General features: G+C 46.0%; 1 long non-coding RNA gene across 1 annotated transcript in view; it reads right to left on the reverse strand.

The window, feature by feature from the left end:
* Positions 1 to 10,717: 10,717 nt before the first annotated feature.
* The window catches only part of LOC146182471 (uncharacterized), a 41,703-nt gene continuing 40,350 nt past the window's right edge, over positions 10,718 to 12,070 (reverse strand). The window contains exon 4 of the long non-coding RNA XR_014700060.1: positions 10,718 to 10,801. This is a non-coding gene — a long non-coding RNA (uncharacterized LOC146182471). The remainder of the gene's footprint in view (positions 10,802 to 12,070) is intronic.

The following is a 12,070-nucleotide window of genomic DNA, read 5'->3' on the forward strand; positions in this document are numbered from 1 at the left end:
AATTTCACCGAAGAAGGTAGCTATGCTATCTTCTTCGTAACGCGCTCCGCTTCTATAGGCAACGGCTTCACAATCCACGCGGATAGCGTTGCAGGCCGCAACATTATCGCGACAATGCGGTTATTTCACCATATCAGCTGCGGTAATCTCGGAGGGTGGGAATATAACACGTAGCACCTCAGCACCGACGTAGTTACCGTAGCACGACGCACGATTTCTTTCGGCCTACTTCTTTCCTCTAGCATTAGCACGAACAGGCGGCACAAAAAGCCGTGCCACGCGGTAGCCGAGTGGGTAACGTGCTGAGCTCGCACTCGCGCAGACCCGTGTTCGAATCCCAGCGCCTGCACTGCTTGTGCCAGTGATCGCTGCGGTGTGGGGGCTGGGATTCTGGCACAGGTCGCTCCGGGCCATTTCGAGGCCCGGCTGTACACTCGGCCGCCGTGTGTGGTGGACAAGGCGAGGTGGTGTGCCTTTTAGGCACAGCATCTCCTCTCGCTGTCCCCCGGGTATCCAAAGGGCGGATGCCCGTTGCTGCTAGCTCTTTCCTTGTATACGGTGAAGAATGCCGAGACCTTGTTTGCTTTTCTTTTACTTTGGACAGGGACAGGGTGTGTTGCTGGGCGAGCTGGTTATTGTGAGAGAAAGAACGCTATAGCGGAGGACGGACCAGGAAGAGGTGGGCATATGTGTGTCCTCCTCTTCCTGGTCCGCCTCCATGCTATAGCGTTCTATCTCTGACGGAACGTACGCGTAGGACTCTCTGCCAGATTATGAAGTAATTATTTCTATTACCTTTCCAAAACTGAGTAGCATGAACGGCACTGTCAAAAATTCACCCTAGCTAGCCGCTAGTTTACTGGAGTAAGTGTCTTTCTTTCTTTCTTTCTTTCTTTTTTTTTTTTTTTTTTTTTTTTTTTTTTTTACTCTGTAAGCATGAAATCTTTCAGGAAATAACCGGAGAACGCTAAGATGAGCCGGATTTCTGAAAAATAGATTTTTACCGGAAGGGGCTCCTTACGCCTGGGAGGAGGCGGTCGATTTCTAAAAATCAGCGCGCACCAAAACTACATCCACAAAGAATGAGAACAGGTGCAACCGCAGCTGTTGCTTTAAATTATGGAGCTTTGAACAAGCAGGTTAATAGCGGATTGTGACGGAAAATCTCGCAGTTGCCCTAACCTTAAATAATGTACATACTGCAGGATAGCCATGTTCAAACCAGTTTATCTTGAAGTCACATGCCGGTATATGCTCACTACGAAGCCTTTCGTTTAGTATTTGTACAATGACCGTAACATCCGCGTTGCTTTATTTTACTGTTACCACAAAGCTCATCTTAGGATCGCCAGCCACGAGAATGCACGAAATATATGCTCGTTCCACTCTTCAGGCGTTCTCTTTGAAACTATATCATTGCAATGTAGCTTTGCGAGCCTGAGATGGATTCCTCAAGATCAATATTTTACAAGATCAATATTTTACAAAGACACAGTTTAGCCATGGGAGAAATCAGCCAGTAGCGCAAAGCAGCGGAAATGGTTTGCCCGTTATATATACCAAACGTGGATGTCCCGTCCCACTACCTGAACATCGTGGCCACAACAGAACTGTGACAGTGTTCCACATTCCTAAGTTGAGGTTCCGGCACTCTCGCCTGGGCATGAGAAAGGGACGTGCTCACCCTATAGAAGTCCTGGGTGACGGTGTGGTCAGTCGTACAAAGCTGCCTACAGAACACGCTCTGCGCCTCTGGTCATCCAACGTCGCGCTATCTTGCATCTACGACCTGCACAAATAAGTTACAGTGGCTTAAAATGACTGATTATTGGTCGCCATGACGTCAAATGTTTATAAATCATCCCGTTCGCCTGGAGCCAGCTACAGAATTACCGTACGATAGAAAACCTCACGCACTGAGCATGGCACATTCGCATCGCGGCATGCAGTATCCTTCGAAGCAGTAAACTACTGTAATACACAGCTCAAAGTTACGATAATAGTGCGTTTTGCTTTCCAAAAACGCGAGAGGCTTCGAATGGTGCAGTTCGGAGCAAAACTTAGTTCGTTATCGTATTGGCGCTGCATTAAGCCGTCAGGACGCTCAAAGCACGTCTGCACATCTGCGACAAAATGGGATCGTTTTAGAACGCTGAGAAAGGGCAATTGAAAACATAGGGGAGTGGGATGAGGCGCTCAAGAACCACGAGAGGAAAGACGACACAAACGTTAGAAGAGGAGAATGCTCCCGAGATAGCGGAAAGTCGGCTGCTTCACATATAGGAGGCCAGGTGAAGTGTAGAAAAGAAATTAGAGAAGCAAATATAGAACTGCAATCTTAAGAAGAAGATTGCAGAACACAATAATGAAATTGAGGAATACACATTCAAAGTACAAGAGCGAAATTGGGGCAGTGAGCGCAACGAAATGGGGGAGGCATGAATCTGTCTAGGACGTGGATCGTGTTCCGGCATTAGCTGGTCCCAACAAAATTGGAAACGCAACCGAGGATTAGACGTGCCAATTCTATGCCCACGTTTGAGGGAGATGGCGCAGAATTCACGGATAAGATTATAAAGACGTACATTGGGGACACCCAACACACCTCCTTCCGGAGTACGGTCGGGCACAAAAGAGTCCGTAGGTGCTTTCGTCACGGAGGCAGAGGTGTGTGCAGAGAGGGTCAGGCTCAAAACTAAATCAGCGCCGGGCTCTGTAGGTGTTACGAATAAAATGGTTAGAAATCTAGACGACAACTCCATTACATAACAAATAGAGTACATGCCCTTTTCGAGAACAGTGGAAGGCGGCAAATATCATATTCATACCAAGGCCGTGTAAGCCGCCGCAGCCAGAGAATCTTAGACCAGTTTCACTATCATCATGCGTAGGAAAATTAATAGAGCACGTTGTACAGACGAGGTTGGTAGGCTTCATGGAGCAGAATAGACTTTGGGTATTCGAGATTGTCGAATTTAGACAACACTTGTGCAAGCATAGTACGTGATTCTCAGACTCAAGCATGACATATACCGGGCTCGCACACTGAAGACGCGAAGGTAATCTTAGGACAGACCTCACGAAGGCGTTTAATAACGACGCGGTCCTCAGCAGGCTCAACGTGCTCGGGGTAGGGAAGAAACCTATTGGTACGTCAAAAACATTATATCCGATTTTCATCATCAAGCAAAAGCGAGGTAGGTGCGTAGCACTTCTTATCCCTGCTTGTGATCTAGGATCTTGAGCCACTTGTCTGCAATATCTGTATCAGTAGTCTACCGTTTCCGCTGTTTTCTTAACTGTTGTAGTTAAGCATATCAAGCACGGCGAACCTGCGGCGCAGTGCCAGACTTTCCGGCCTCATAAATTGTTATGCGAAGCAGACGCGCAGCTCAGCCGCGTCCCCAGCTTTCCTTAACCGTCTTCAGTGGTTGTTATTACACATAAACAAAATAGGGGCAATGTATTGCATCCGTCTTTGGAATTCAGTGCTTTGCACCCGAAAGGTCTCGGATGGGATCATAAGGAGAAAGAGGGATTTCAGGAGAATGTAGGGCGTGAGCAAAACAGATGCTCCAGAGTTTTGGCATCGGTACACTCCGAGCATTGAAAGACCTCCAGGATGAAGAAACGTAATCGAAGAGCAGGGAAATGCTCTTGAAGGCGAGCGTCAGTTAATGCGCGGATGTAAGCACAAGCTGCTTCACAACGCAATTTGAAGTCCGGCTGCACGCTCGGCCGCCGTGTGTGGTGGACAAGGTGAAGTGGTGTGCCTTTGCGCACATTACCTCCTCTCGCGGTCCCCCGGACATCCAAAGGGCGGATGCCCGTTGCTGCCGTGTATTAGTTTTGAATGGGAAAAACGGGGATGTCTTCGTTATATGGTGCAAGGAATGATGTAGTAAAGAAGACTGCTTTCGCTCAATCAATTGCCACATTTGAGAATTTTTATTAACCTTAATAACACGCTAGTCCCTGCGAAACTAACAGATGCATCGCACAGTCCTAAAGTTCAAGTGCCTTGAGAAATATGGCTCTGTAGGCCAGCCACGTTCAAACCAGTTTCTGAACCTTGTAGCTACATATCGATATAAGCCACTTATCAATGCTGCTGCGTGGTGTAGTTGTAGCCTTTGTCAAACTTTCAAGCCCAAAGGGTTTGCGTTTAGGCTTTTTATTATGGCTTTTAAAACAATCATGGAAGTCCTAGCCATTGGGGAGGTTAAAACAAAATGTGTTTTTTTTTTTGCGTTCTGCAAGTTAGGAAACATGGGAATTAATTACGAGCCATATAGTACGTCTCAGAAGTAGGCCCCATGCGATCTAAACTTTTGACGAGGGGCTTACATTTGATTATTGTACCTTTTTGTGAATAAAACCACACCACAACTAAGACAGCTAGGTCCTACAATAATTCATATTCCTGATGTGTGCTGTAACAGACTCGCCAGGTATAGCTGTCGCAGCCTCATGAGCACAAAGAAAAGTGACGTGATCACCGGTCAGAAGGCATTGGTAAAGATGTGTCAAGTCGGCAAAGCTGAGTGGAGAACATATTTTGAGCATTCAACAAGCCAAGGACATAGCCAAGACAGTCTTACGATCGTTTCGCGCAAGCGGACCCAGATTTCCGGAGGCACGCTTGTACGGAGGCAGTCCATGTTTATGCACAATCCACCGCAAAGGAAAACTACACATGGAAGGAAAGGGAACCGGAAAGAAGGGTGCGACACCAGCTCCGAATTTCAGTTACGGATCCGAAAACAAACAGCTGAATTAGAGATCCTCCTGCTTGCATCGCGTTGTACCGAAGTTTCAATTGGCTTGTGAAATGTCCAACGTTCAGATTAGTTTCTGAACTTTGTAGCATACAGACGCATTTCATTATTTTGAAAAGTTGTGACGAAAAAAAATATATATTTTAGGCCACCAAAACACTGCAAGTGCTAGCTCGATTGTCTATTTCAAGTGCGGATATCATTTATACTCGCATCATGGCACCGCGATATTCTGACAACACCTGTTCCTTAAGTAAACGCAATTCAGACTTCGTAGAGAATTAAGCCTGGAACTTCTAGTCATTCGTTCGCCAATGTGTACTACACAAAAACTGGATGCCATTTCACACTTCTTGCACATATCACAACTGGGCCAAACCACAACCAGGAAAGCTAGCTGCTACAGTTATTCATATTCCTATTGTATGCCCCCACAGTCAGTGATGGCTGTCGCAGTCTCATGCGGACAAGAAAAAATGACATGCTCACCATTTACAAGTCCTTGGTAAAGATGTGTTCAGTCGGCAAAGCTGAGCGGAGAACATATCTTGAACATTCAACCAGGCAAAGCCATGCTTGCATGCAGAGGTGACCTGTATACAAATTAGTTAGAGGCTTAAAACCACATTCTTTAGGCAGCCGGGATAGTTCCCAGTTCATCCCGCGCCTCGTAGCATCGTATGAGATTAGAAACACTAGCCTTGAGTCTGCCGCGTTCGAATCTTTCGCTTGTGGTTTTCAGACCAGCGAAGCAGGTTGCGAAGGTATTATACAGCTCTAAACTAGTAACAGTACGTTTGCTAAGGTTACGATTTGTCCAACGCTTCACAGTGCGCCTTCAAGTGACACATCGTGCAGTATCCGCCGAACAGTGCAACCCCTCACAAAGGATAAATTTCTGCTGGACGGAAAACTGGGTGAGCTCTGTCATGTCTCATTTCACACCGATTCCAAACGGCATGGATTGTAGAAGCACAGCCAACGCAATCATTATGGAAGGCTTTGGATTGAGTTTTTCTTTGCTCGGCCCATTCAGTCGATTGCGGTTATGTCATGCATATAAACGATAACGCCCCCGAGCGAATGCTATGCTTTCGGTGTCCTCAAAAGCGAAAACGAACCAATGATGCAGCTATCATTCTGATGTTCTTATCTACTTCTTGGTTGTTGTTGTTTTTTTTTTTTTCGGGGGGGGGGGGGGGAGGGGGGGGGCGCTATTTCCGTCGATTTCTTTAGGACTATAGGGTGAACAGCAAAGCCATACTGTGTGAAGACAACCGAACGTGACCGAGGCCATCTCTGGCCTCGAGGATCTCATATTACTGTGGTTATTCTGTGAAATATATTATAACCGTAATATTTTGCACTTACCATTAGCACTTCTGTTTCGTGCAGCCATTCCTGTTGGCCTGCCCTCGGGCTGTAACTTGGTGACTGCGGCACCCAGACTCCGAAAGAGCAATGGTTCCATCCGCGCGGACGTAGTGGACTTTCGTCGTGCTCCTAGATACAGCAACGAAGCCTTCTACCTGTGCACACACATCATTCAGGGCATCACGCCAACGCTTCCGGACTCAGCGCCTGATTCCCCCCCCCCCCCCCGCTTTTAATCACGCGGATATAAAGCCATATGACGTCATCGCCAAAAAATAAAAAGCGAAACGTCATTGTCTCGCTTTTGAATGGGCTTGGTAGCATGACCGGAATGTTTCGGAAATACTTATACCACTTTTTCACGTTGATAAGGAATTGCAATGTTTAATTTGCCTAAAAGGACTATGAAATGCCTAAAATGGGGTAAAGTAAATCGGCCGTGAGATAGGTGGCCCTAAAACGTCAATTCATTAAAATTATTCAGCTAGCTTCGGAGTCTGGCGCCCTCAGCCTCACCTAACCCACCCCCTTCTCCTCTAGGCCTCAAGTCATCCTCATGAATGAAGGTTCATGAATGAATGAATGAATTATTAACACCAGAGATATCGGCGATTAGAAATGGCGCTACTCCTTTTCCCCCTCAACTTAACACACCGAGACACCAGTAAAAAACGAAGAAAACAGCTCGGGAACTCCACCCCGCCGATGAAACGTCATCGAATGACGCTCAATTCGCAGACTTCCGGATATCGCTCCTGTTTTCACGAGCTTCGTCCACGCATTCATCGGAGAAAAACCAAGAAGGAGCAGCGGCACAGCTGCACGGCAAGTGCTAAGAAGATAGCTACGATGATGATAATGATCTATGGATGGAATGGATGGAATATAGGAGTGTCCCCTTTGAAACGGGGTGGTGCAACTAGCTATTATGCTCATTTTTCTCCCTATATCTTAATTATTGATTTAGATTGGTTAGCTAAACCATCATTCTATTTATTAAATTTTTGTTTCTATATAACTAACATTATGTCACTTCTCTGCTTTTAAGCCACCAATCTTCCAGTTGTTTTTTGCTAGTTTCCACCGCTGGTTTATTCTCCGGGCCACTGGTATCTCTAAACCGCAGAGCTTCAGGAACAGTGATTGCGGCTGCATCAACTTCCGGATGGATACCATTACATTCGAGTATAATATGGTCAATTGTTCCACTGCAGTTACCAGATACATGCAACCCCCATTAGCGCCATCTCTCGACAGGCAATATTGCTTTAAATATATAAAACAGTTTAAGTAAAGCGTTGCAATATGCAGTAAATTGTGCATTCTCACCAACGAAAAATGAGTACACACAAAAAAGGGCAATGAAGTAAAAATACTGCATAAGGAGAGAAGCAAATCAAGTGTATGTCGATGCGGATGCTGAAAACAATTGATCGTCCAGATTTTTAAAGCTGATTGTAATGTGAAATTAGCCATTGAATTGAATTAGGCTTAAATGTATTCTTCGAATTTATATTTGCGTGAACTTTTTTTTGTCTGAGCTCACTCGCTGGCGCTCATGTTTAGGCTGATCCTTTACGCAGCTTAAAGGCCGCTGACGACCGCCTTTTCCGCCACGGGTCTTTTTCGCAAAGGTCTTGAGAATTTGCCGTGTAGCTACGCGCCAACCGCCTTTGGAGCAAATAATCTGAATTCCAAAGGCCTTACAAGGGCCCGTGTGACAGGGGTATTAAAGCGATAGCAACGACTTTGCATGGATGCGGTAGACGAGTATGCGAGCAGAGCGGACTACTGATGTCAGACAATCCGCCTACCACACTTGCAACCTGCCAGGGGCATGGCCCAAATTTGTCATGATATTAGGCTTTTTAGATATCTTACACCTTGTAGTTGCTGGCCCTTGTTAGCGTGAGACATGTCTGTACGTACCCAATTAAATTATTTTACTTGTACTTTTTTTCGTGTCGTCTTAAAGTGTGGAAGACGAAATGAAATTCACCATAAAAATCGTCCTACGCCAATAGCTGAAGTTTCTGAATGGCTGAAGGAAAACGTTTTTTCCTTGAGCTGCATCCGACCATTATTACGTGTAACTTTATTCATTTCAATTGATGCAACTTTGTTCTGAAATTCTACAGCATGCTATGTTAACAACCTCGATTCCGTTGTAGAGGAGTTTGGCAGAGGTTCCACCAGCATTCATGCTAGGGCCCTCTGGAATTTAATTCGTTTTTTTGTTTTCCCAAATTGAATTGGATTTATTCTGGTGGAGTTGGCTGCGGGAACTATCTTAATGAAAAGTTCATATGTTTTCAAATGAAAATTTCCTATTAGGACTCAACTCTCATTTTTTACTGGTAAGGCAACAATGAGTACAGTACTCTCAGGGAAACTAAAAACGCGCTTACAGAATGCACATGTTGTGTTTCGCAAATGCACCTCAGCGGTTCATAATTTTTCATAATTCATTCATTTAAATAAATCTATAGACGCTATTCACTGGGCGGCAGTTTCGCCAATCCTATCTTGCGGAGCCACCCTCTTAGATGTTGCGCTGTGGTTGCCGTAAAACTGCCATGACGTCACGTGTATAAGCTCTAAATCAGAACTCTTGGGATATTCTGTGCCGCAATGCAGCACCAGCATGCAAATATTAGGCGCCACGGGTTTAGAGTACAGCTTAGCCCTCGTATAGTGGAATCTGCTGCCTCAAAGAGTACCTACAAATGAAAGGTTCTACAAATAGTAGCATCACTTCTTGATTTTGGACTGAAGTGAGAATCTGGCCATCTGTTTTTGCAGGCTACAAAATAAACCCGTAATTAAAACCCAAGTAGGAAAATTAGGTTGAACATTTAAGCTCCGCCTTTCATGGTATGACGCGATGATGCGAAGGGTACGAGGAGAAAATAAAAAAGAAAGAAAGAAAAGGATGAAGAGAAAGAGATAAAGACGCGCGTCGCGCCGTCGAAGCAATGGCGGGTGCAATGACGGCGAACAACAAGTACAACCACCGATGACAGGCGAACCTCCGCAGCAAACGGCGGGGCCTACCATACTCAGTGCCGTTGTCGAACGCAACGAGCATTCCGCTGAACGCATCAAAGCTCACCGGTGTTCTCTAATTGGTTCACAGGACAAGAAAGGCGCAGCATCTGTCATTCGCGGAATCTCGCTGACACATCTCGCGAACAAGCACTACGCCAAGGCGAATATCGGATACCAAATACCACTCTCCGTGATCTGGACGGCTATTCACTTCACGAACTTACAAATATCTTTAATAAACATTGGCAGAGTGGCACACTGATAGAGGAGTGGACACATAGGACTGTTATCCTTATACCTAAAGCCCCGCTGCTAAACACTGACTACTCATTGCAGGGTCAAATTCTAAAGTTAAAGCTCAGCTACTTTGGTCATCTGATGAGAAGAGAGGAGTTGATGGAGAAAGATTTGATGTTGGGAAAGGTTGAGGGTGACCGGAGAAAGGGTAGGCAGCGAACGCGGTAGTTAGATGATATCCTCGAGGCGCTGCAGATGAAATTATGTGTTGTTAGGAAGATAGTGAAAGACCGGAAAGCGTGGCGTGATATGTACACAGGGTCATGATGAGTCGGACATGACTGAACGACTGAATTGAACTGAAAGCCCCGCCGGGGTGGCACAGTGGTTAGGGCACTGGACTACTGTGCCCAGGGACGTGGGATCGAATCCCGGAATCGGCGGCCGCTTTTCGGTGGAGACGAAAAGCTAGGCGCCTGTGTGCTGTGCGATATGAGTGCACGTTAAAGAACCCCAGGAGGTCGAAATTTCTGGATTCCTCCACTACGGCGTCTCTCATAGCTTGAGTCGCTTTGGGGACGTTAAGCTCCAAAACCAAGCCAAAGCTTATACCTAAACCTAAAAAACCAGTCACCGCAAAACTTACGCACCCCATCTCCCTTACCTCAAGTTTAGGCACCTTATTTGAGCAAGTCCTACTAGCCATCCTGCACATCCACATAGAAGATAGCGGTCAATACCCACACTCAATGGTTGGTTCCCGATCTGGCCAATCCATGCAAGAAGCTATGCCTCAACTCACAAAAGCTATTCTAGACCCCCTCAAACCTACACTCACCAAAGCAGTACTGGCAATTGACATCAAGATGGCCTTCGAAAATGTCAAGCATGAGGCCATCCTAAAAGCCATGACAGACCTAGGGGTTGGCCAGCGAACATACAGTTCCATAAGCATTTTTTTGTAAAACCGAACGGCAAGCATGTGCGTAGACAATCATTGTACACGCCGCTACACACGAGCGAACATAAGCACCCCATTAGGCTTCGTGCTGTCACCATCCCTTTTTTAACGCAATGTTTATTCTGCTTGCGCGGAAAGTGCTGCTAATTGCACATCTTGGTCATAGCTTTTACTTGGATGATAGCACCATGTGAACTACATATGGATCGGATGCCCAAATCGACGAAGCCATACACAGCCGCAACAGTAATAAAGGAAAAGGTTACCAAGGTAGGCCTCACCTGGTCATCAGAAAAATCTGAACTTCTCTTTACAACACGGCAGAACTTATCACAGCCACAGCAGAATCTGCGTACAGGGCGGAGAGGTTACACTGGGTGTGAACCATTCGCATCCTGGGCCTCTACCTCCAAAAAAGATGAGAAAAATACAGACATCAAAAGGTTAAAGAACACGCAAGGAGCCTCTACAGAGTTAATTCATAGAGTCACAGGTAAAGCTCACGGCCTAAGGGACGCGGATACTGTGCGAGTGGAACAAGTCTATATTATGAGTAGAGTACTGTATTATACCCCATACCTCAAACTCAGTCTAACCAAAATCCATACAAACTTTATTATTTGACAAGCTACTAAGGAGGCGCTCTGCCTGCCCGAAACCGCCAGCAACGAACGCCTGGCAGAGTTAGGTGAGCATAACACAATACAAGAAATAATCGAAGATAAAGTTCTAGAAACGCAGTTAAAGAAGAAGTCCAAAAGACCCCTCTCGCACCCCTCCCTCACGAAACTTTAGAAAGCGAAGCACCTGGTACTAAATGTATGAAATACAGCTTGAAGGCTGCATTGCGTCTATGATTGCAAGAAGCGAATTGAGCATGCGAACGCTGATTGGAGTGTAGTTGTGTTTGGTTTGGTTTGTGGGGTTTGACGTCCCAAAGCAACTCAGGCTATGAAAGACGCCGTAGTGGAGGACTCCAGAAATTTCGATCGCCTGGGGTTCTTTAACGTGCGCTGACATCGCACAGCACATGGGCGCCTTGCTTGTCCTCAATCGAAAAGCGGCCGCCGAGGCCGGGATTCGATTCCACATCACAAGCTCACAACTGCATGTCGCAACCGCCTTCCTCCAATGCAGATATCCGCTGTGCTTTCAACGTTTTTAAAAAATGTTTGTTTTAAAATCCTATGCAACTTCACTTGCGATAGGAGCGTAGTGTTTAGCACAAGGCTCCAAAGTGACAAAACGCACATCAATTTAATATATTAAAATTTCTTAATGCGTTAGCATTAAGTGGCAATTTTCGAAACGCTTGTTCCGCGAATTTGTCATCGCAATTGCAGTGAGCTGATGATAAACGAGAGACCGCTATACAAAATGGCGAGCGTGGGAAGCTTGTCGGCTGCCAAGTGAAGTGCGAGATTTTGACTGGCTTAGGCGCTGGGACGTCTTCCTCACGAGACAGCGCCTTGCCAGATGGGGTATTATACCCAATGACCAGTGTACCAACTGTGGTGCTCCCGAGAGCGTCGCGCAAGTTTTTTTTTTTTTTTTTCGAATGTGTAGTTGCGGGAACAATGTGACGGCTCGCGTATAGGATGTTTAACGTCCACATGAACCCCGGCGTCAGGCGCCGGCGCAACCCTTTTGAACAACTTTTGTTCACTGTGGT

The sequence above is a fragment of the Amblyomma maculatum genome, chromosome 8 (assembly GCF_055883805.1).
Source record: "Amblyomma maculatum isolate TAMU_Amacu chromosome 8, ASM5588380v1, whole genome shotgun sequence".
Lineage (NCBI taxonomy): Eukaryota > Metazoa > Arthropoda > Arachnida > Ixodida > Ixodidae > Amblyomma > Amblyomma maculatum.